General features: G+C 41.0%; 2 long non-coding RNA genes across 5 annotated transcripts in view; one reads left to right on the top strand and one right to left on the bottom strand.

Annotated features, from left to right (window-relative positions):
* Nucleotides 1-24,743, bottom strand: part of LOC141575039 (uncharacterized) — a 553,420-nt gene that overhangs the window by 356,491 nt on the left and 172,186 nt on the right. The window lies entirely within an intron of this gene.
* On the top strand, nucleotides 1,809-9,101 carry LOC141575017 (uncharacterized). The gene is made up of 3 exons (XR_012502220.1): nucleotides 1,809-1,967; nucleotides 6,900-7,026; nucleotides 7,934-9,101. It is a non-coding gene; the product is annotated as an uncharacterized LOC141575017 (long non-coding RNA).

Genomic DNA, 24,743 nt, shown 5'->3' on the forward strand with positions numbered 1-24,743 from the left:
TTTGTTCGCTGAAAATGTTTGTGGAACTAGAAGGCAAAAGATCCAGGAAAGTCCCTGAGTCACATTATGAAGAAATCCTCTTGCATGTCTACTCAGAGAACTCTGGAACAGGAGGTCAAGCCATCAAATTTCTCTAGGTTGAAATGTATGAAATCCTCCATTTTTGACCATTTTTAATCATTATGAAAAATGATCATTTCACGGAATCCAATCTGACATTTAGCGGGCATCTCCTACAGCCCTAAGTCTACAGAACACAGAATGGAAACAGTTTTTATGCAACCTCTGATTGATAATGGTTGCCAGGAAAGATTTCTAGATTCTATCCTGATTCAAAAGGAAAGATATCTGTGATTAATGCTGTCTACACAATGTCTAGGGCAAGGCACACCCCCACACCTTGCATTTTCAGCCCTCTTTGAAGGAGAAGAGTATTAGAAAGTGCCCTCCAAATCATCGGGGTACAAGAGAGGTGTAAAGGAGAATGGATGTGTGAAAAGGGCCATGAGACAAAAAAGAATCAAGGTGTGTTGAGTCTCCTTTCTTGGTCCTCTTGAGTGCCTGCTTCCTATTTGGCATGGAGAACGAATCCTGAATTGACACAGGATGGTTCTGGCTAATGTCCTTGGAACTAAGTAACAAAAACCCATGCTGGGTCTCTAACACTTTGCAAACTCTCCAGGCTTGCAGCTTCTTTTCAAAAGGTGCTCTCAATCCAAAAGAATTCTTTTTTAATGGCATGTATAATGCAGGCTAATAGTTTAGAGTTGAGCACAGGAAGAGGTGCTCTTTCCTAAGTCCATGCAGTTTATTATAAATTTTAATTCAGTCAGATTGCAGCCATCCACTGCGTTCCAGCTCCACCATTAGCAGCTGGAGAGCCCCTTCACAGGCAACCTCCCATGAAAGTGTCCCATTTACCAGTGTGTTGGTTCTCCCTTTGCAATTCAGCTAACTTTGTAAACTTGTTACTCATAACTGAGGACCTGCTAAGACAAAACACTGTGCTTTGTAGAGAGATTGGGTACAAAACTGGATATGACATAGTGCCTGGCTTCCAAGGCTTGTCACAAAATGAAGAACCCAGGAAAATGCATAATGCCCTTGAGCTGATGCCAGGGAAGAAGGCTGTATCAGGCACATGAGGACTCAAAGAAATTCCAATTCTTCCAGGAATCTTGGGCTGGCAAGGGAGGCAACAGCTCACAAATGCCTGACAGGGTGACAAGAGATTTGAGCTGAATTTGAGAGACTAGTAAGAAGCTCATGTTAATGAGAAGGACAGAGAGACCATGTCAGTGAGAAGAAAGCGACTGGGCATAGAATGGAGATGCGAACTGAGCACTTAGTGGTTCTCCAGCCAGGCAGTCCTCAGACCACTAGCAACGGAAACTGTCTTTCCCATGTGTCCCTTTCCCTTGCTGTGATCTCAGCCAGTGGCTCAGGATGAGGCACACAATAAGTCCTCAAAACACGCTTCTTCGGGGCAGTCACAACTGGCCTCACAGGGGCCCTGCCTGCCAGTCTTTGTTCCTGGAGCTGTAGACCTGGAGGGAAATGGTCCCCAACCACAGTGCTCACTGACAGCACCTGCTGGGGGGGGACAGGGGGTGGACAAAGTCGGCACAGAGCAGAACACCTGTCACCAGACATTGTTTGAAGTGGAATGCCGTTCAGCATTCTTTTGACAAAGTCCCCCGGAGAGTGCCTTCTGCCTACGTCATTTCTGTTCAGTCCACCAGGAGTCCTTCTTGATGTCCTGGCAGGCAACCTCTTTAAAGTCACACCGCTCTCATTTTTCTCGCACTTTACAGCTCTGTAAAGAGTCTTCTGCCTCCGATGTTTCGTCTGCTACATGAAGGCAGTAGAAAACTGAAGGCCATTAGGGCAGGGGCCATCTTTTCCATTTGCTGGGACAGTGGTAAAGCTGAAGGTTGTAGGAATGAAGAATATACCTCAAAGTAAAGGTAAGTGTTGAAATATTTACAACTACTGCCAAGAATAGTTTGATTCTGTTCCAACTCTTAAGAATGCATATTCCCAGGGGGGAGGGTATAGCTCAGTGGTAAAGTACGTGCTTAACATGCACAAGGTCCTAGGTTCAAGCCCCAGTACTGCCATTAAAAGGTAAATAGATAAATAAAATTTTTTAAAAGATAGATCTAATTACCTCCTCCCCTCCCAAAAAAAGAAAGTTAAAAAAATATTTAAAAAAGGTATGTACATTCCCTATAAGCCAATGATTATACCTCCAGGGACACAGCCCTTGAGAAACTCTCATTTATACAAGATACAGGATGTTTCTTGACTTTGTTAATAGTGAAAAGTGTATAAACAATGCAACTGCCCGTCCAGCAGGAGAATGAATACAAAAAGTGTGCTACATTCTATGTATATACAACAGCCAAGACATGGAAACAACCTAAATGTCTATCAACAGATGACTAGATAAAGAAGCTATGGTATATTTATACAATGGAATACTACTCAACCATAAAAAAGGATAAATAATGTTATTTGCAGCGACATGTATGGGCCTGGAGATCATCATTCTAAGTAAAGCAAGCCAGAAAGAAAAATACCATATGATATCACTCATATGTGGAATCTTAAAAAAAAAGGAGACACAAAGGAACTTATCTCTAAAACACAAACAGACTCACAGACATAGAAAACAAACTTAAGGTTACTAGGGGGAAAGAGGGTGGGAAGGGATAAATTGGGAGCTCAATATTTGCAAATATTAACTACTATACATAAAATAGATAAATAACAAGTTTCTTCTGTATAGCACAGGGAACTGTACTCAATATCTTGTAGTAACCTATAATGAAAAGCAATATGAAAACAAATGTATGTATGACTGAAACATTATGCTGTATACCAGAAATTGACACATTGTAAACTGACTATACGTCAATAAAAAAAGTGTGCTACATTAATATGATGACATATCATGCAACCATTAAAAGGAGTAAAAGTAGGTACATATGTCAACAAGCATAGAATTCAAGAAATATAGGGCTGAATATTAAAGCAAGTTTCAGAATAATTGTAGGATGTAAATACCCTTTTATAACTTAAAGTCAACATTCTATTTCAGGGGTTAGCAAACTTTTTCTGCAAAAGATGAACAGTAAATATTTTAGGCTTTGCAGGCCATATATGATTCCTATCACATGTTATTCTTTTGTGTTGCTGTTTTGTTTTTTTTTTTTTTTTTCTTTTTAACAGCTCTTTAAAATGTAAAAACCATTCTTTGTTTGCAGTCTTTAGAGAAACAGGCCATGGGTTGGGTTTGCCCCATGGGCCGTAATTTAACTTCTGCTGTAAATCAGCTGATGCATATATTTGTATATAAAAGTATAAGTAAACATAAAATGCATTCACAGAAGGCTCATAATAGTACTTACCTCTGAGAAGAGATAGAAGCAGAATAGGAATGAGATATGAGACAAAAGATCATATTAATCTGGAATGTTTTATTTCTTTCTTTAAAAATCTAAAGCAAACCTGAAAAAAATAAATGTTACCAATGGTTCAGTTTGGGATAATGGGTGCATGATACTCTGTTTTCATTATTCTTTTATACTTCCCTGCTTTTTAAAAAAAAAAATTCCCCAAACAAAAGCATATGCAAGAAAAAAATCAGTCATCCAACACCAGATCTGATGCTTTGCTCAGACTGAAAATGTCACTCATGAAGATCATTCATTCTTTATTGCATGCAGCAAATACTCGCTAAGCAACTGCCCTGATTCAGGTGCTCTGGTTGGTGCCGGGAGAAGTGTCAGGTTTGGTCAGACAGGCAGATGTGGACCTAATCCTCCAGAGGCTTAAAGCTGGGCAAGAGAGATGCTCACACACAAGCAGCACCACATGTAACAAGGAATCATTTTTCCCAAAAGAGATACTCAGGCCACATGCCATAGGAGCTCAGCGCTAGATCACGAGGAGCCTAGGTTGCCATACCCAGGATTCTCAGCCTGGCACCTACAGACAATGAAAAGCCACCAAAGATTTACGAACAGGGACGTCATATGACCAAGGATATTGATTGTTAAATCTTGCAGTGTGTTTGTGAGTAAGGGAGAATGGAAGCTAGAAGCAGAGAGACCAGCCAGCCACGTAGAGCTTTAGAGAAGGATGGAGTAATAACTCCCCTAAGGAGGCAGCGGGAGTCCCCAACATGCATCTCCCAAAGTCACTGTCAACCTCTACGGGGGAGCTGGGGACCTAATTTGGGGTAAATGTCACCTGGAGTGAAAGAAGCAGTGAGAGGAGGAGGACACAGCAGTCACTTGATAGGGGCCCAGGTGTGATGCCTGAATGGTACGGACAGGTGAGTCTCTGCATAGCCCTGCAACCAAGGCCTGCTCAGAGCAGTCACATCAAAGCCAGGCCTTGGCTGTTGAAGAACAATTCATCGTTCTTTCTAGGAACAGTTCTGAGAAAGTCTTTCCAGGAGCCCAGAAAACACAACAACGTGCCAGTAGCTCACCAGCAATGCTGTCTGCGTATCCACAGCCTCATTTGAGTGTGCCCTTGGCAAGGGTTCTGGCTGCATGCGCTTTGGCCAAGAGACTCTCTCTCTGAGGCTTATGTAACATGTGCTGGGCCCTGCTGTATGTCCAGCTTTTGTCCCTCTGTAAACTGGGCGTTCATTGTTAATTCTGTTTTTATGTTTCTTTTGCTTTCCTCACTCTCCTTGTCTAAAGGGACTAGCTGGCCTCTGTCAGTTACTCTGATTTTTCCAGCCAAGTCACAATACCACAGATGTAAGGGGAAATCCAAAAAATTGCCAAAATGAGGTATTTCCTCCATGGTAACCTCCACCTCATGGGGCTGTTGGAAGGAGATGAAAAAAATGGGCATGAAACACTTTAAAGTGCAAAGGAATGTCCTCAAAGGTCATGTCCCAATTATTAAAAGGCATAAGGGCAGAAAAAGGGCATCCCTAAACTCTGAGATAGAGCCAAGTGAAATTACGTAACAAATGAGACCGGACAGCTTCAGAAGACAGTGTGCAACTGATCCACCTCTCAGGGCAAAGACGGAAGAAGATGTTGGTGATCTAACCAGCTGTCCTCTTACATCTAAGAAACTCTAGTGAAAGTCAGAGTTCTGAATGTATGTGAAGAAAGACTGCTTAGATTAAAGGAGCCTAGTACAAGAAGGATCTTGGGAGAGGGAAGGGAAGGACTGCCTGCCTCCTCCATGGGTACCTAACTAGAAATCGAAGGCAGCACCAGTTATTTAGGCCATTTGGGGGAAGCTGGGTCCTAAAGGGTAAAGTCAAGACCAGAAAGATGGATTGAAATGGTATGTCCAAGACATAGTCCTAGAGAGGACCAAAGGTAGCTGAGAAATCCAAGACCAGTTCAAAGACCAAGAGCACGTAAAAGATTAATGAACTAAAATGGGAGTGAAAAAGCAAGGGTGTAAAGGGAAACAGAACTGATAAGGAGATGCAGCAGTATTTCAAGTAACTCAAGATGATCCTAGCTTCTCTTTCCTTACCATCACCAGCACAGAGTCAACACAAGGTCACAAAAGGCCGACAGTAATAATCGAGAGATTCCAACACTGTCCAAAAGAAGAGACTTTTGATCAGATGTTTAAATATCCAGCCCCCTTGATAGGTATCTTTCTGTTTTAAACAGGATTGTATCTAGTGCTGATATACCCTGATGCTGAGAGCCATTAAGATGCACCTAAGTGCATTAAGGAAACCCCAGATTTTTTTGGCTTGCTGCTTCAGAAAAAATCATGTTCACCAGAAGACTCAAGACTCTTATACTCTCATAATGATTTTTATTTTTTATTTTAAAGTAGTAAATAGATATCCCAGAGTTTGCATTAGTCTCTTCTAATTTGGATAGCACGAGTGCACATCATGAACAAACCAAATTTCAATGTGAAAACCCAAGAGCCAGTTCCTGGAGCAAGGAAATAAACAACACAGTGGTGCAGCCACTTGGAAGCCAAGGTCCTCTGGCAGCAGCTCTATACATATTTCGTAACAAAATCACAAGGACTGGACTTTTCTTTGGGAGGAGTTATGTTGAGCCAGTGATTATTCAAGCTTCATGGAGCAACAGAAGCTAAAAACAAAGAATCACTCGGCTTTACCTTACTCAGGATATCAATGTTCCATTCCACTATCTTGAAATACTACCAGAGAGGAAAGAACCAATCAATAGGCAAGTTCAAAGGGACGAACAACTAAGTCTTTTCAAGAAATTGAGACATATCCATGCAGAAACCATTAACTTCTCTTTTAGACTTTCTCTGATCTTGTTTGGAAAGCCACAGAGACTTTGGATTAAAAACAAACAAATGTGAAATGATCATGACATAGTGCGAGTGAGAATGGCAGCAGAACTATGATTTAATTCTTGGGCCTCTTCAGGCTGTTGGGATGAGCAGAGGTCTAGGAACGAAGGGTTTTAAAGCCAAGCATAATCCAGTCAACCTAGGGTCCATAGGAACGTTCTTGAACTAGTTTCTTGGCCTCTTTGTGCTTTAGTCTCTTCAAATGCAAGACAAGCATAAACTAAGTGGTCAATAAGGGAATATCGTAGGTGTTAAAAATTTTACAGTTTTCTTTGACTGAATTGAAAGATCACTTGTCATGATGCCCAAATTGCCAAAGACCAGTAAGAGATCATAGATGACTGGCTGGCTGGCCATGGCTCAGAACTGGCAGGTCCCATTAAGTATTTTAATGAAATCTTTATGCAAATGTTGACATAATATAATATAGCAAAACTCTTCTTTCCATTCTATGACATTAACCAATGTATCTCAGGGTGATTACAATTCCCAATCTCCTAACTAATTAAGGACTAATTAGTCAACTTGTATATTTATGTATGTTTCCCGTTTCTTAATTGCAGGCTTGCAGAGTCCTGGGAAATATCTGTGCCTGTCAATGCACTGAAAAATATCACAACACTGGATTACAAAGCAGTGATATTAAAGATTGGATAATAATAATCCTTCATGTCTTAATAGCATGTCAAGGTATACATATATACTTTCTATCTATATTAGCTTATTTGATTTTCACAACATCTCCAAGGGTAAGCATATTGGGACTTTTTTTCAACCTGGCATTAGTGCCCGGCATGTGGTACGCCCTCAATAAATATTGACTGAATGAATCAAATGAATGAATATTAAGTGCTCAATAAATGTTGGAATGATGGATGGATGGATGGATACAATTTACTCAAGAGAAAGAGGCAATGCAGCTTCCTCTGCTAGGGCCATCTTATCTTCCCAACTTCATTACTATCCTCTTCGTGAGGAGTGGTTGAATTTTACAGCCACTATGTATATGTCACAAGGCCTCCGTCACAAGGAACTGTTAATACTGATGTTAGTGCATATCTATATTCATTTCCCAAAATAATAATATACATAGAAACCTGTAAGTTGGAATACTCTTTTTGCTTCTTCCCCGACACTTCTGGAAATATTAGAAATACACAGCATGCACTTTTATCCAAAATTATATGATTCATCTTCAACATAAAATAATATTGAACATAATGGCTGACAGGTGAAGCTGAAAACCTACTTTTCTCCACCACGCCACCAACTTCCTGCGAGTATAACCGAACAGTATTATGCAGAAAACCTTTGCTTTTGGTCTTTCTTAATGTCGTAGGGCTCCTTAAGGATAAGATCAGGATGGATTTCTGGGCGACTCATCACCTTCCTTACTGCATGCCAGCGGCTCCAGCTGGTCCAGAGCATCCCTGTGCTGTGAACCTGACTTACAGACAGGGGCTTTGCTTCCTTCAGCTGTGGTGGCGGTCTTTTGGTTTTACTTGTTTATTGAAGTATAGTTGATCTACAATGGTGTATTAGTTACAAGTGTACAGCAGAGTGACTCTGTTTTTATTTTTTTCCTTTTGCCTGGAAGTTTCCTCCTCTGCCCCTTTTCTGTCAAGTAGATGGCCTCCTATTGCTGCTATAATCCTGCAAAGTAGGCAGGGTAAGTATTATATCATGTGTGTTTTACAAAAGAAGAAACCAAAACTTCACGGGGAGAAGTGACACTCCGCAAAAGGAGTGTAGTGACCCTTCATTATCTGTCCATGTACTAAATACATTTTGCTTTAAATTCTCTCATTGTTGCAAGTACAAGGGCTTATGATATAATAATAAATGAAACAAAGCAAAAAGCTGGGTATACACTACAATCTTCACATGTATGCATGTGGTGTACGTCCATCTCTCCCTAATTATATCTGTCTACTGAGTGCAATAATTCATTTAAAACACTTAGCACAGTTCCCAGCACATTATAAGCACTAAATAAACCAGCCGTCTTTCTTATCGTTGTTATTATTACTATGTATGCATAGAAAAAGAAAAGGAATATCTGTGGTAACAGATTATTAATGGTAATTTCCCAATAAAGGGATCTTGGGTTATTATCTTTTATGTTTTTCATCATTTTCCAATATTTTCAAGATGTGCACTTCTTTTATAATAAAAATGTAAATATGTATTTGTTTTGTAACATACAAATGGCCAAATTATTCATATAAAACAGGGAATGGGCACAGATAAGATGAAAGATATGTATTTCATTGCAGAGTGAGATAGAATGTTCTGTCAGAGAGGTCCAGAGAGAAAAGAAATAGCTGAGAAGGCAGTGAGCTTACCCATCTTTGGTAATAAGCCAACAGCAGCTGCACTGGCTAAACGGGCAGGGACTTTGTCAAAGGAAAGGTCGAGCTGATGCCCCAAGACTGTGTGAACCTGCAAACTATACTTTGACATCAGGGTTTTTACACTTCAGAGAAGGATCCGCTTCATAATTTGCAAGGCCCAGTACAAAGTACAAATGTGAGTCACTTGTCCCCAGAATATTAGGATTTTCAAGACAGGGACAGCAGAGCATTAAAGCCAGCACTGGACCCTTCTGAGAGCAGAGCCCTGTGTGACTACAGACCCGTGACCTTGCTTCAGAGTCCACAATGTGAATATTCTATTTACTCAAGATGATTTGGACAAGCCAGTTGTCTCCTAAAGGTTGATTAAGAGGGAAAATCCAGCAATTCATGAGGACTTACAGAAGCTAAAGCATATCCTAACCATCAAACGTCCTTTTTTATGATCTCCTTTACATTACAAAGTAAATCAGAGAAGTTACTTTCCTGAGGGAGGCTTCAGGTGACAAATGGTGAACAGACCACAGACGTTTATCACTTACTCTACACAAAATCCAGCCAGAATGAAAGCAAAGGCTGACAAGGAATACAAGACAGATGGGTCGAGAGAGGAAGCATCAGCATGTCAGCGACTTCAGCCACATGCTGGAAAAGCGAAAGTGGGTAGAGAATTGGTATCTGACTCAGCAGATCAGAGGAAGTTTCAACCTAAGAGTCAACAGACGAAAATAGTACCAAGAAGTGAAGCGGTGTGGCCCGCAGAATCCCTGAGCTCAGCATTTAGAAGCACCAGGAATGGCGGAAGGCCTGGGGAGCTGGGTCCTGGTCTAATGGGAGCAATCCTGGTAAAAGGGCTGCAGAGAGGCTGGTGGAAGTTACAGGACCCCTCTCCTATGCCAGAGGCTTATAACTGAACCAAAGAAGGATCACTCTGGACTCTAGACCCTCAGATGCAGCCAGGCTGATTTGATGATTTGAATAGGGTGCTAAATGGAAGTCTAAAAACTGACCTGTGAGATTTTAGCGGACTATCTGGAGATAACAGTGTAGAATATACTGGCTCCTTGAAACAAGAACAACCTGCCTCTGAAAAGGAACACTCCGAGGAAAACATAAGTTGCCTGGAAGAGGGAAGACTTAGGCTAGGTTTTGCAAGATTTGAAGAGGCCATAGTTAGGTGGGGACTTAGCCAGCTAAGCCTGAAATCAAGCATACGGTGTGAGCAAAATAAGCATGTTAAAATGTCACCGTTTTATTATCAGTCCGCAATTCTCAAACAGACCTAGGAAGTGGCATTCTATATTCTTAATATTTCAAACGTAGAATAAAACCTTGCAGAAAAATAACAAACACTTACACTCTTACAGACTTAGTACATTTTAACATTTTTCTTTTCATGCTTCATTTTTTTGTAATGTGAAGAACAAAAACATTACAAATATAGTTGAAACTCATGTCTCTCCCAACGTCCATCTGAGGACCCTTCCTTTCTCCAGGTTAGTATCTTGTGAGATTAGTGTCTATCTTCAAGTCTAGGTTTGCATAATTTTATAACACCTCTAAGTATTCAGAAAAAAACGTATAGAACTCTTTCAAGTTAAAAAAATAATTATTGGCATCATTCTGATCATATCCTTCTGCAACTTGTGCTCTTTGCTCAACGTGATGCTTCCCAGATTTTCCGTATGAAACCCCTCATTCTAGTTCATCCATTTTTAGAGCTTTCTGGCATGCACTCTATAAATATGCTAAAAATGCTTTACTCATCCTCCCAATAACGAACATTAAGGTTGTTAATGTTTCCTTTTGCTTTAACAAATAAAATTGCCAGGAACATTCTTGTGTGCGTGTGACAGGGATGAGGGGTAACTTCTTGAAAGTATAACTGATGAATTATAAAATACACATATCCTCAAACTTACTAGATTTTGAGAAATTGCAATCCAACATGGTGATGCTAACGAACATTCCCACCAGCAAGTATGAATCTATGTTTGCTTCACAGTTTTGCCAACACTAATATTATCAGGCAGTTTAATGTTGCCTATGGAACGGGTTCAAAATCTCATTTTTCCCTATTGAGATTAAGATATTTTTCATGTATGTTTTGGCCATTCTAGTTTCCTCTTCTGTGACTCAAAGGACCATATGCCCCATCGTTTCTTGTTGTTGTGGTTTTTTCTTTTTCCTGTAGTTTTTAATACTGGATACAAATCTTTTATTAGTTGTATAGGAAATAACTTGACAGAATGTGTTGCTTGTCTTTTTATTTTTTTTAAGTATTTTTTATTTACTTAAGAATTTTTTTAAAAATCCCACTCCTAGGCATATATCCAGAGGGAATTCTAATTTGAAAAGACAAATGCACTCTAATGTTCATAGCAGCACTATTTACAATAGCCATGACCTGGAAATAACCTAAGTGTCCACTGACAGATGACTGGATAAAGAACTTGTGGTGTGTGTGTATGTGTATGTGTATGTATACATGTATAAAGTGAAATACTACTCAGGCATAAAAAAGAATGAAATAATGCCATTTGCAGCAACATGAATAGACATGGGGATCATCATTCAAAGTGAAGTCAGGATGAGAAAGAAAAATACCATAGGCTATCATTCATATATGGAATCTAGGGGAAAAAAAGACACAAATGAACTTATTTACAGAACAGAAAGACTTACAGATATAGAAGACAAACATGGTTACCAGGAAGGAAAGGGGGTGGGAAGGGATAAACTGGGAGCTCGAGATTTGTTGATACTAACTACTATATATAAAATAGATAAACAACAAGTTTCTTCTGTATAGCACAGGGAGCTATATTCAATATCTTGTAGTAACCTATAATGAAAAAGAATATGAAAAGGAGTATATGTTATGTATACATATGACTGAAACATTATATTGTACACAAGAAATTGATACAACATTGTAAACTGACAAGAAATGAAGGAAGGAAGGAAGGAAAGGAGGAAGGGAGGGAGGAAGGGAGGCAGGCAGGCAGGCGAATGGGTGGAGGAAAAAAAATTCTTTTAATTTTCTATTATTTCGTAGTAATTTTTCCCAGGCAAAACAAATGTAGTTCTCAGAAACAGTTGCTGGGAGAAAGGGGTAGAAGGAGACAGGCACTAACCATCTTTGAGCACCTGCTCCATGGCTGATACTTACAAGCCATCTCAGTCAGGTTCCCTAGAAGAGCATCTGAGACAAGTGTTACTAAGGTAACAATCAGGGGGGATCTCAGGATAGGCAGGGGAAAAGGTCAGGCAAAGATGTGAGTTCCTTGGAGGTACAACCTCTTTCTGATCCCATGGGGTGCTCTGAAGTATGGATGACATCCTAGAGTTCTCCCCACTTACAGCAAGAGGTATTTTGAACTCCCAAATCAGGCTACTGGAAGCCTTCTCCAAACCCAGGAGGAAAGAATAGCACCCCAGAAATTTCCAGAGCAGGCAGTCCCCATTAACAGTGTGCAAAGGGATGTAGTTATGAACTGCAGGCACCCAAATGTCACAAGAGCTGAGGGATGGGAACCTGCCAACCCCATAAAGCAGAGCTCACAGGGCACCAAACCACATCTACTCCATGTGAGTTAAGTCATTTAATCTCACTACAACCCCATGGAATATGTAAAATCACCTGCCATTTAGATCGAGTGAAGGGAGGCTGAGACAGGCTGATAGAGTTCCTCAAGGACCACCACACTAATACGCTGAGAAACTCCAAATTCAAACTTAGTTTCTTCTGACTCCAGAATGTGTCCCCTACTTATTTGGCCACGGCAGCATCTCCATGAAAGTTCCGTTTAGTACTTTCTCTAGTTAATAATGGACTAAGCCAGGGAAGCTTTCTTTCTGCCCAGCGGGGGTTGTGGTTGCCTTCATTTGTCACCAGGAGAGGACCTGCAGGGTGAACAGCATCCCCAGGTCAGGTGGGTGGGAAATGCTCCACCAGGTCCACCTCCTTTGAGCACCCCATTTGCACCACATACAGTGTCTTTCCCTGGAAATGGCAAAAGACTTCACCTCCCTGCAAGCAGGTTAGGTACCTGAAGGAATCCAGGCTCACTTTAAGGAAATATGTTGGGAAGAAATAAAACAGTTTCACATCTTGATGTTAGGGAAACCCTCTGATTTCACTTGTGACCCTTTTTCTAGTGTCAGAAACACATGGCTGGGGAGAACTAGCACCTGCTCTCCTTATAAAGTAAAGGTCAGTAGAGCTGAGGTTTTTAGCCCTATCACCTTGCTACAAATCAAAATTATCACAGAACTTTGAATATTTATTGATACTGAGAAGGTCTCTGCATGTTTCATTGCTTAACATGACGATTCAAAGATGCCTCACCATCCAGGCCACTCTGAAATTCACTCCCTGCTGTACTCCAGGCACAACATATATTATCTCACTTAACAGAGCAAATGATCTAAGAGTACTCACTGTTGTCAGTTTCTTTCCCCCCTCATAGCAATTTACTCATGAGCCAGCCTGCCATTTGTAAAAGCAATAGACAAAAGATTTGCCAGATGGCTTGGGGATCTGCGAGAGTAGGAAATGTTTTTACACAATATGTTCTGCAGGGTTACTGACGACACAGGCACGAAGGCAAGGTGACAAGGTGGGAGGACTTGCAGGGTTGCTATGAATTCCATTTGTTCACTGCAAACAGTGTCCCCCCAGACTACCCCCAGGACTGTGAAAATCTGAATTACCCTTCCTTCTCTAAATGACACTTTGCTCCCTGCACAGCACAGGAGGATGCCAGTGGGGCTATGTGGTACTTACAAAGGGGGATGTCCTACTGTAAACCCACATGCTGCCCTGATCCGTATTCAGAGCTCCAATTAAACACTGCCAAGTTAAGTGGCAGTAAAATTAAAACGGAGCCACAGGATGGAAAGGAATCTCAATCCAGGTGCAATTATACTCATTTTTATATCAGTCTCTTAAATTTTAATGCTTTTTATGGGCCCCTGAATAAATGAATTATACAAGATTCATAATTTCTGAGATGAATTTTAGTTTTCTCTAAAATCCCCTAGTTTCACAGAGATGGTGGCAACAGAAAAAAAGAAAGGACCAGTAAGTATTGCACTGAAGAAACTTACAGGTAAAAATTGGTGCATGTGTAGCAGATTCATAAAAATCCAGGCTGATAAAGAAGATGTTGTATGAAATTTGACACATCAGGGGACTTATTTTTGACAATTCAGTTTTATTTCTGACACCCCCAGGAACACCTCTGCCCACAGGAATTCCCATCACTGGGTCACCTGCTATCCACCAGGGACCACATATATTAAGTAATTATTTATAATTGGTGTGGGTCCATTTGATCAAGACCCCTTCATATTCTCAATCAATTTATACCCAGTGCCACAAGGGAAATAAATTCTTTATTTCTTCATTCACCTCTTTCTTTATTCCTTCATTCTACCTGCACTTAAAGTGTAGACTGCCACATCCTACCATGGGGCTACTTAACCTTGTGCTTCAATTTCTTCATCTGTAAAAGGTAGTACTAATCTTCTAAGCTCCTTACTCATAAGATTGTTATAAAAGTTAAATACACTAATCCATGTAAATACATGAATACAACGTCCACTACACAATGAGGACACACGTCAAGCCGTCATTATTATTCATCCGTTCAACAAATATTTCTTGAGCATCTACCGTGTCAAGGACAGCCCTAGATGGAGAGTCCTAAGAATGACCAGGAAAGGCCCCATCTCTGAGCTCGGAGAACTTACCTTGATCTCAGCTCTCTTTTCTTATTCCTGCCTCTCAGAGATGCTAGACAACAGAAAAGCAAGGGGATAGCATTTTATAGGTGAGCTTCACATCAAGTAAACTAACAGGGTGAAGTATATATGTACATTGCTATTATTAATAGGAGTCATAATAATTATAATACCTTCTGCTTCATGAGCACTTACAGAAAAGTTTGTGACTTTTTTTTTTTAACTTTTTTGCTTTAATTATATCAGTGCTTTTCACCAGAATCGTGAAATGGCTATTTATCTACCTAGTCCACATCTACTTCTCTATTTCTGATGGGGAGTTGTTTGAGATAGCTTATAATAAAAGCAGTCAGATTGAAAACTTTCAAGCAAGGCATGGATGGATGGATGGATGGATGGATGGATGGATGGATAGATAGATAGATAGATAGATAGATAGATAGATAGATAGATAGATAGATAGACAGACAGACAGACAGACAGACAGACAGACAGACATAACAGAGTGTGAGAGTAGAAAAAACTTTGTATCCAGACAGCTTAGTTAAAGACAATACAAGAGCTGTATACAATACTTAAAGCCAAGGAAACGAGAAAAAAAAAATGATGAATCCTATGACTCACTGTCCATATGAATACCCATATGATTCATTGGAGGAAATAGTATCTTTCTTGTTGTTATTTTATGGCCCGAAACTCTGAGATGAATTTATCAGTGAGGGGTGGTCTTCACAGAGGAGGTTTGGAGCAGCGCAAATGATGTCCTCCACAGCAGCCCCCACTCTACCCCATAAAGCGTCATTCCCAAGTGTCCACGTGTGTCTCTGCTATTGCTCTGTCAAGGCAAGTCAATCCACTAGAAACCTAGGAACATACACCTGGATTTAAGAAAAAAAAAAAAGTCTAGAAAATCTCAAGGAAAGAAGATGAATTGATCCCTCAAAATTGCCTTCTCCATGTCGAAGTCTTAGCTGTGTTTATGAGAGGCAGGCAGGCAAGACTGACACTGCAGGGGAGAAGATAAAGCACTTCTCTTCCACGCGGTCACTGTAAGAGCAATAATCTAATCTCCACAGGCCAAGTGTGCAGAGGGCAAGGTGATGGCATAAATGCGTGGCCTTGATCCCCAGCACTGTGCTAAAAATGCTGTACAAATCATCTTTCATTCAGTCATCCCTCCACAGTTTTTATTGTCTTTGCGGTTAATGTAATTATCAGTCCACCTCAAGTGAGGACTAGGGAGCAGAGGGAATTGAAGTAAAATTCCCAGTGCCACAGAGCTTACATATGGCAGAGATATGCTTTGAATTCCGCACTCAGATTCGAAGACTGATATTTTTTTCTAAACTTCAGTTTTTTTCTAGGATATCATGCCGAGTATTTTAAAAAATAAACAGGTCTGTAATAATAGCCTTAGTGAGACAGCCTCAGTGCAGAAATGAGCATGGGTTTCAAGGACTAGAAATCAAGTTGTGGGATCTTGAGTTTGACTATCCTCTCTGAATATCATTTTCTTCATTCATAAGGTGGCAAAAATAGTAACCAGTTTTCAATGACATAATGAAGGTCATAAATCATGTATAAAGTTCCTGGAATGCAGTAGTTACCCAACCAATGGGAGCAGCTACAGTAAAGATTTAAGAGCACTCCTGGTCCACGTTGTAGAAGGTGGCATTACTGTTCTCAGAAAGTAGCCATGGATCTACTTAAGGACCCCAAGACATGTGAGAAGGCATGGAAAACATCCGGAATGAAGAGAAAAGGAAGAGTGGGAAGAGAAGAAAAGGGACGCTTATTAAACATCAAATACAAGCTATCAGATTTACTTGTTTATCCTATTTAACCATTCCAACAACTTGATACAGAAGACACTATACTTTTTTTTTTTTTTGCCAGAAAAGCAAATTAAAGCTTAGAAAAGTTCATCAACTTGTTCAAATCCACCATATGGTAAATGGCAGGGCTGAGATTCAAGTTCAAGTCCCTCAGTCCCAAACCCATTGCCCTAAACCATCCTTCACGGCATCTCAGTTCATCAGGAAATAAGCTCACAGGTGTTTCAATGCATTTTCCGTATTTTTTAAAATATCACTAGAGAGACTGGAGAACTACATTTTCCCCTTGTCTCCCCTACTAACTAGATATGCAACCACTGCCCTTTCCTTGGTATAAGTTCCCCCATTTCTAAAACAAAGCAGTGAGTCTACACGATTTCTACAGCCCTTTTCAGCTCTAACATTTTATGGTGATTATTTCCCCCAAAGAACCCTGCTGGCAATACAGAGCAAAGACATAGCACATATGTACGAAAGTTACTCCGTTTATATTAAATTCCACATTCCTGCAGGGAGATGTAATGTCTGTTGCCCTTCAGCCGACTCCATACTCCCATGTTTGTTTACAATCATCGGAGCATGAACAGCTATTTTTAAACCTGGCTTTTCATGTAAGAAGGTTAAAACTCAAACTGAATTTGATTTGTTGGAGAATTCAAATCCTCGGGATTATGGCAGGAAAAGAGAGAAATGTAAGTCACTTTAATTACCCTTTGACTATCCTCTCCCCAGTTCCACCCCCATAATTCCACTAACAAAGATGCACTGGTTAAGCTGATTGTATCCAGGGCAGAAAGCCCATACATTGGCACTGGTGATCAAGGGTCTTGCGGTTGTTTACCTTATATTTTTGTTGGAAACAACAGGAAGTAATGTTTTAGAAGGCAGCTGGCTTGCGATCCAGCAAATCCAGGGATTTGCACAGCTGGGGAAAGTGAAACTTCTGGTAGTCTTATTCAACTGAGTTTTTATCTGTCACACTCTCCTTTTATGAATACAGGCTTTGAAGCCAGACAGATGCCAGTCCACCACTTACAAGCTGAGTGAGCTGGCAGACAGCCTAGCACACAGTAGGAATGTAGCAAATACGCCTTCCTGCTCCTTTCTGTTACTAACATAGGGCTTGTCTGCTTTGTTTTCAACGTGGGGCTGATCTACAGACCCAAGTACAGAACCTGAGGCCACTGAGAGCTGGGATGGCTTGCTTCTCTCGGTCATCTCCCTATCACAGGAGCCTGGGAGAGTAGTTTCAGCACTCATAGCAGTTTCAAAAAATATTGGATGACTTACCGAGGGTTTATGTTCCTGGAGCACTTTATAGAAGAATTAGAGAGCAGTTGGTTAGAGAACTGTTGCCTAAAATGGGGAACCTCTGTTAATAAGCATAGGGATTCTTTTGGGGGGTCAAAAGTATTCTAAAACTGATTGTGGTGATGATTGTACAACTCTGTGAATACATTAAAAATCATTGGGCTGTACACATTAAATATGTGAGCTATACAGCATGTGAGTTATGTCACTATAAGACCATTTTTAAAGAGACTTTTTGACCCCTCCAAACTGTACATGTTCATGAAGCCTCATATTTAGACTAGAAACTGATAACCTGTGGGGCAGCTGGCAACCAAAAGAACTGGGAGAGAAGAGCTAGGAAAGAGGAGCGATAAGGCACGTCCCATTCAGGAAAGTGGTGCACCCGTAGGTCCTACCTAGTATGACATGCTCTTCCCTCCCCGTACACAGATCTTTCTCAAGACAAACCTGATGAAGACACCGAACATAAGTGGAACAGCCGAGAGTCCAAATTCCACACTTTTTCCTTATAGACTGACTCGTTCCAAACAGCACCACGGCAAGCTGTCAGAAGGGAAACTCCTGACCTTCAGCATGCCTTCCAGACTCACGAATTCTCAGGATTGTCAGGAATTCCTGAGTCCTGATTATCTCTTTCATATCAGAAATCACATACTTTGCATAAGGCACACACACGCTGCGGGCATATTTTTAAATGATTCATTCATTTGTCCAACAAATATTTGCTGTTTAGAGTCACCGGACATCGGGCTCTGTGCCAGAGACCAAGAGATAAAACGTAGGACTGAGGGTTAACACTTCTGAAGCTGCCATGTGCTTCAGGAGGACTGACCTAGTTAATTATTCTAACAAGCTTTTAAGGCAAAGACAAATATCATCGCCCTCATTTGACAGATGAGAAAACTGAGACACAGAAAAGGTGAATAACTTGCTTGAGGTCACACTGCCGGGCAGTCAAAGACCTGACCTTATGCCCAGGCAGGTTGGCTCCAGAGCCTGAGCTGTCAACTTCTACCCCGACCACCGCCCACATGGAAGACCGGAACGTCTAGGCAGAGGGCAAAGACCTAGCTGCAATACAACAGTGATGCCCCATCTGAGGGATGAGCAAGGTTCAGTTACAGGAAACGCAGGGCTCACATATTAACTACATCTCAGAATTTTACAGCTGAAAACAGTAGAGCTGTTTTCTCCAACTCTCTCGTCTCCCAGATGAGGAAAACGCTATCAGGAGACTGGCAATGACTTGCTCTATGTCCCGCAGCTTAGTAGTCATCGGACTTGATCCCGCATCTCGTAAGTTCCAACGCAATACACTTTCATTCATTGATTCAGAAACATTTGTGCCAGGCACTGGGCTCTTTTCACTACATCCTACTGCGCATACCAACTATAATGCTGAGAAATTATTTTAAGCAGCATAAAAAACACATCATTCCATATTTAGTTGTGCAAAGATCATATTGTCCGAAGACAACTTTGCAAATTCATCAAGTCATTCTTATGAGTCATGGGAGCTGGGGGAAAGAGTGACCAAAGGGAGGAGAGAATGAACTGCGGCTTAGCTGTACTATGTCCTGGGCTGATTTATCCCCACTGTTTCAAGTAGTCTTCCAAACAATACTATTGGATGTAATCCTTCACCATTTTTCAAAATGATGAAACAGGGTTGAAGATTTTAAATAATTTTGCACAAATTTACGAGTCTAATGAGTAGAAAAAAGTCTACATTTGAGCCCTGCTTTTACTTATTTTAAAGCCTAAATTCTTTTTACTCTCATGCTGACTTCAAGCTCAATAATTAAGTCTCTGAATGATATGAATTCTTTGCATCTGAAGCATTAAGTATTAGATAAATTATGGTTAGGCTCAGGGCTCCATAAAGGCAGTAGGGTGGATAAAATGACCTTTCTTCCCCTCAGTCCTTACCTGTGCACAAATATAAAATGTCATCTTCAAACTCTGTTTTACTTCTGCCTCTTTTTTTTCTCACACATGCAGCTTTAAAATGTCTTCTTTAGCACAGCCAGCTGCCATGGAGACTTAAAAGTAGATGACCTGGGCAAGAGATGTTATCAACTGATTTTTAATGAAGATTGCTCTCCTGAATGCCAAGTATAGGAGGTGATTCAAAGTGGACATTTCCAAATGTTAAAGAAGGCCACAGATACCCTAAGGCACTTAGATTTCTCAATCAGCCCTTCCTTTGTCCATGGCAAAGGTCACCCTGAACAGACACTCAAGGACAGACATCATTGTGCAGTGGCTCAAGGCTTTGTGCAGACACATATGTTCCTTTTCTAACTTTTTTTTAAGTCAGTGGTCAGTATATTTCCCCTCACATCATATGTAAAGATGGTGAATTTATATGCTCATCATAATTTTTGAACAATAATATTTTGATTAAAATTTGCAATAAATTATTTATTTTGGTTTATTTCTGTTATCACTGAGCTCAGTGGTTCCCTGGCTTTTCTGCACACTGGAATCACTGGAGAGCTTAAAAAAATGTCACTGCCTGGGTCTCAACACTCCCCCCAGACTGTGATTGGAATAGTCTGAGGGTAGCTTGCAATTTAAAAGTTTTTAAAGATCCCGAGGCAGTTCTAACGTGCAGATAAGTTCAGGAACTACATTAAATATTGTTCTTATCATTAATTAATTAACCTACTCTAGGGGGAGGGTAATCTAACTTTCTCTTCCCAAGCTAGACTTGCTTCTTTCATAGCTCCCCAAAGCTTAAGCCGGGAAAGGAAAGACAGCCAATAAACCATTACTGAGCCGGCCACCGTTTGGTATCAAGCACAACTGAAGGATGGGTCTTCTGGGACTGAGCTAGGAGAGGCTGCATGAAAGACTGCATCCTAGAATGGTGAGTGAGTGGAGGAAGAATTTATCTTCCAGCTTTGTGTTCCACAGGGTCTCTGGTTCCAAGGGGAACCCAGAAGCAGGAGGCAAGAGGAGGGCAGGTGGGGCATGAGGTGAGGCACTGTTGGGTTATGGCAGGTGAAGTTGGTAGGAGCCCACCCAGAACTGGCTGCCACACTATGGCTTGGTTAAACTAAGCGGCCAGATATCCTGAAAAGGGCAATGCCAAGAGGATCTCAAGTGGTTCATTCAGAGGGATCTGGCACTGGCAAGAATGTTCGGCTAATGTGGCTGGAGACTTATCAGAGCCATCGGCCGTGAGCAGCTGTAGTTATGTGGGATGCCGGTTGAAATCATACCATTCGGGGGCCGCTACTCTTTAAAGCCTTTTAAGTCTCACACCTAAGATGGTGCAGGTCACTTGTGGCTGGTGAGCTACTCTCTTCTCTCTTCCATTCATTCTATCTGGCAAGGTGGGTATTTGAGCCCAGGGATCTTCCTGGAGCCTGACCTTTTGCCTTTCTCTAGACACAGATGAATACCCTACTCCTCACATTTGAATTTAGCGTGTGAGTGATGGAATGCGGGTGAGAGCAGAAGGAATTCCATGTTGGCCTCAACTCTAATAAGTCATCTACTTCATTCCAGTTTTGGCCAGAGGACCCTCTACTGAGGGCAAGTGAGTTCTTATTCAGCCGTATTCAACAATATTTCAATTTCTATGTGTTCCTTATGTAAAATCCTCTGAGAGAAACGATGACTGGTTGGCATGATTTGGAAATAGTTTGGTCATTGACCATAGCAGGACTGAAATCTCACCCTTAAACTGTACTGCAAACAAGTCATAGTATCTACTATGTGTCCAGAACTGTGTTCGGTGCCAGTGATTTAATAAGAACCAGGCAGAGTTCTTACCTTTAATGAAATTACAAAGTAATAGCGAAGAAAGGCACGTAAATAGATAATCAAAATATGGAGTTGGCCTGTTCTGTTCAAAAGAAGTATGAGGTTTTGTGAAAGCACAGAAAGGATTTCTGTTTCCCTGGGAGAGTCAGAGATGGCATCACATATCCAAAATTGGATCTGAGTCATGAAAGATGAGTTCTAATAAGAGCTTCATTGGTAGAATATTCTAGAAAATGCAAAATACCTCCAGCTCCATCCCTCTTAGAATAGAAGCTTCATAAAAGCAAGGATTTGTCCATCTTATTCACTACTGTATTTCCAAAGTATCCTGGGAACACTGAACCCATTATTAGTTTTGATTCTCATATCCTCCCATGCTTCTGGGAGAAGGTAAATATCCCCTCTCCTGCCATTCAGAAGGAGAAAATACATGCACAGAGACAGCAAATTCATAGTCCATGACCTCATGGAGTTCTGACCTGTAGACATTCCAAGAAAAGAATCTCAGTAAATCCTGCCAATGACTATGTTGGGCAAATTAAGGGGGAAAGGCAACAGTGTGACCTACAGCATACCTCACACTGCTGCACTTAGCACCTCAGTAAAGTCACCATAACTCAGAATCTCGTCATCTTTGTAGGTTTATTTTTTTAAAAGAGGCTCTGTCATTCAGGGCTCCACAAGAGCCTAGTAGGTGACACTGCTGGAATGACAACTGATTAATTCATAATGAGAAATTTCCATTATGGGAACTATAATATTCACCTTTTCATGATCAGCCTGTCCTACTTTTGCAAATTCAGCAAATTACAACTACAAATAATTGTCATGGTGGCCAGAACACTCATATAAGACTATTCCCACATAAGTCCCATCATAGGACTATTTTCTTCCTATATAAGAGCAGAGATCATAATCAGCAGATAGCTTAGTAATCAAATGTAAAAGGGTTAGGGTATTGAATGCTTAATAGAACTCAGATAGCCTGATACATTCCCCTCTCCATCAGGACAACTGGACCCGTGGAACGAGATTACACAACTTTATCTGCCACTTTACCAATGGCCTCATATAATGAACCAGAATAATCAAAGATCGTGAGCTAAAGCACCCTCTCCTGGATAGTATTTCCTCTTTGTTTGCAGCTGCCATTCAAACAGGATGCAATCAACACTTGCAAGGCTGGAGGTCATTGCATTCTTTCAAAATGACCATGACAACATTCCTTGAGAGCCTATTGTGAACTAAACACCGACATTATCTCATTAATCTTCACAGTTATGTGAGAAGAGTAAACTAGGAGTAAACTGGTCTTAAATAACTTGTTCCAGTGAATACACCATTAGATGGCAAAGTGATGATTCTCTCTGAGTCATCTGAAATCCACTTCCAGCACCATCCACTTGGGGAGACAAAGCATGCACCCTTGACCAGACCACTAAAAAACCTCAGAAAGCTGTGAATGAATGGGTCAGGCAGCACCTGCCACAAGAATTCTGGGAAAGAATGACGTCGTTATGGACCAAAGTGGCCAAAAGATTGGGGGACGGGTGATTTTGAGTCAGGAAACATTTTCTGTCCTCAAGTGTTAAAATATCAAAGGTTAAAAAACACAGGGCATATGAGCTTTACTTCCTTCTTCCCACAACCATAGCAGAACTGTTTCTGCGTTAGTCCCAGATACAATCTCAGTAGCCTTCAAAATGCGGCAATCCCCGGCATAACACAGCCGTTAGCAGTCAGTCACGTTTGACATAAAAGATGCGATGTATATTCATCACCTACAAGTTGGATGGTTAATCTACAAGGCGTCAAAGGGGCTCAATGATTGGGTCTCTCTGGTGGAGAAAAATGACAAATTAAATGAAATCAGGTAAGTCTATTTTTTGATGAAATGCATAAGAACTCAGTATATCTATATACGTATAGAGGGGTGCGTGTGTAAACTATTCAGAGATGGTTATGTAATTGCAACATCATTACGTGATGAATTCTGAATGGCAGGAGAGGGAATCCTTTCCGACACATCACTTCCACAGCTGACGTTCCACTCCTGACTAATGCTGACATTATTCCCTAGAGAGGACCAACAGTTTTGGATCAACAGTACTGTTAGTAAATCAGATCTGCAAAAACCTGCTTACGGTTCTTAAAAAAAAGAAAGAAAAGGGTGCATTCCTGATTCACCATTCAGAAGAATTAGTAGTTCCTGAGAAAAATGTAAAGGAGACATTCTTGCTAAACCATGTCTCAACCAAATCATCCATCCCGAAAGAAGAAAGGAAGTCCGACAGAGGAACTAAGCCAGCTCGTTTGCCCCACTGGCTTCCTCAACGCTGAACCCAGGGAAGGAGAAGTGAAGTCTCAGCCTCATTCAGTCCTTCCGTTTGGGGGCATGAGAAACCCAGTGGAGTCATGACTCTATTTTCTCATTCATTCAACAACCACCAAAAAGGCAGGACTTTATCTCTGCCTATTCCTTCCCACATTCTGCCTATTCCTTCCTACACTTTCCCAGACATTCTGCTGGTAACTGGGGTTGTGGAGGGGAAGAAAGCAAACTCCTGCCATCAAGGAGCTCACTGTACAGTTGAGCAGATGATGATTGAAAAAAAATGAATGACAACGGAGCCAATGATTGCAATACAGTGCGAAAAGCCTAGTGATAGACTTATGCAAAACACAAACGAAAGAAACCCCAGCCCTGCAACTTGCCAGAGTCACCCTCTATGTACGGGAGGTTTTTCAAGGCATCCAAGCTGTTCCAAACCACGTAACGATTTACTTCCAAGTAGTAGGATCTTGGTAGAATCCCATGTCCTCCAGTTTTGCGTGGATTCCAGCTTCTACGTCACATCTCTCCCCACAGTTAAGTCAATTTGATGCTACTTATCCCCCGGTCCTAGCTCTGCTCTGCCCCCAACATCAATGGACAAGACTGACTTAGGAAAAGAGTAAATTAAGGGCTCAACTTAAAGGAAGAGGCAAGAATAGCATTATTTATATGCATTATGAGTATGTATCCAAAAAACCCAAAGGAATCACCTGAACAACTATGAGGGTTAGTAGGACAACACAGTGAAACCACCGAAGAGCTTCATACGTACAAACCACCACCAGTGAGAAGGCATAATGCAAGAGAATCTCATTTACAACGTAGGAAAAATAAACTAACAAGAAATGTCAAGATTTATATCACAAACCTTTTGATGGGAACAAAGATTTAAAGTGATGCCTGACAGACGCTCTTAAGGAGAGAAAGAGGCTTCTAAGAATCACAAGGACACTGTCCCCAAGAACCCAAGGTGGAAAGGACCTGCCTCAAAGAGATATGTGGGTATGGTCTTTGTCTAAAAAAATAAAATAACATTTATAATGAAAT

Source organism: Camelus bactrianus, chromosome 25 (assembly GCF_048773025.1).
Source record: "Camelus bactrianus isolate YW-2024 breed Bactrian camel chromosome 25, ASM4877302v1, whole genome shotgun sequence".
NCBI lineage: Eukaryota > Metazoa > Chordata > Mammalia > Artiodactyla > Camelidae > Camelus > Camelus bactrianus.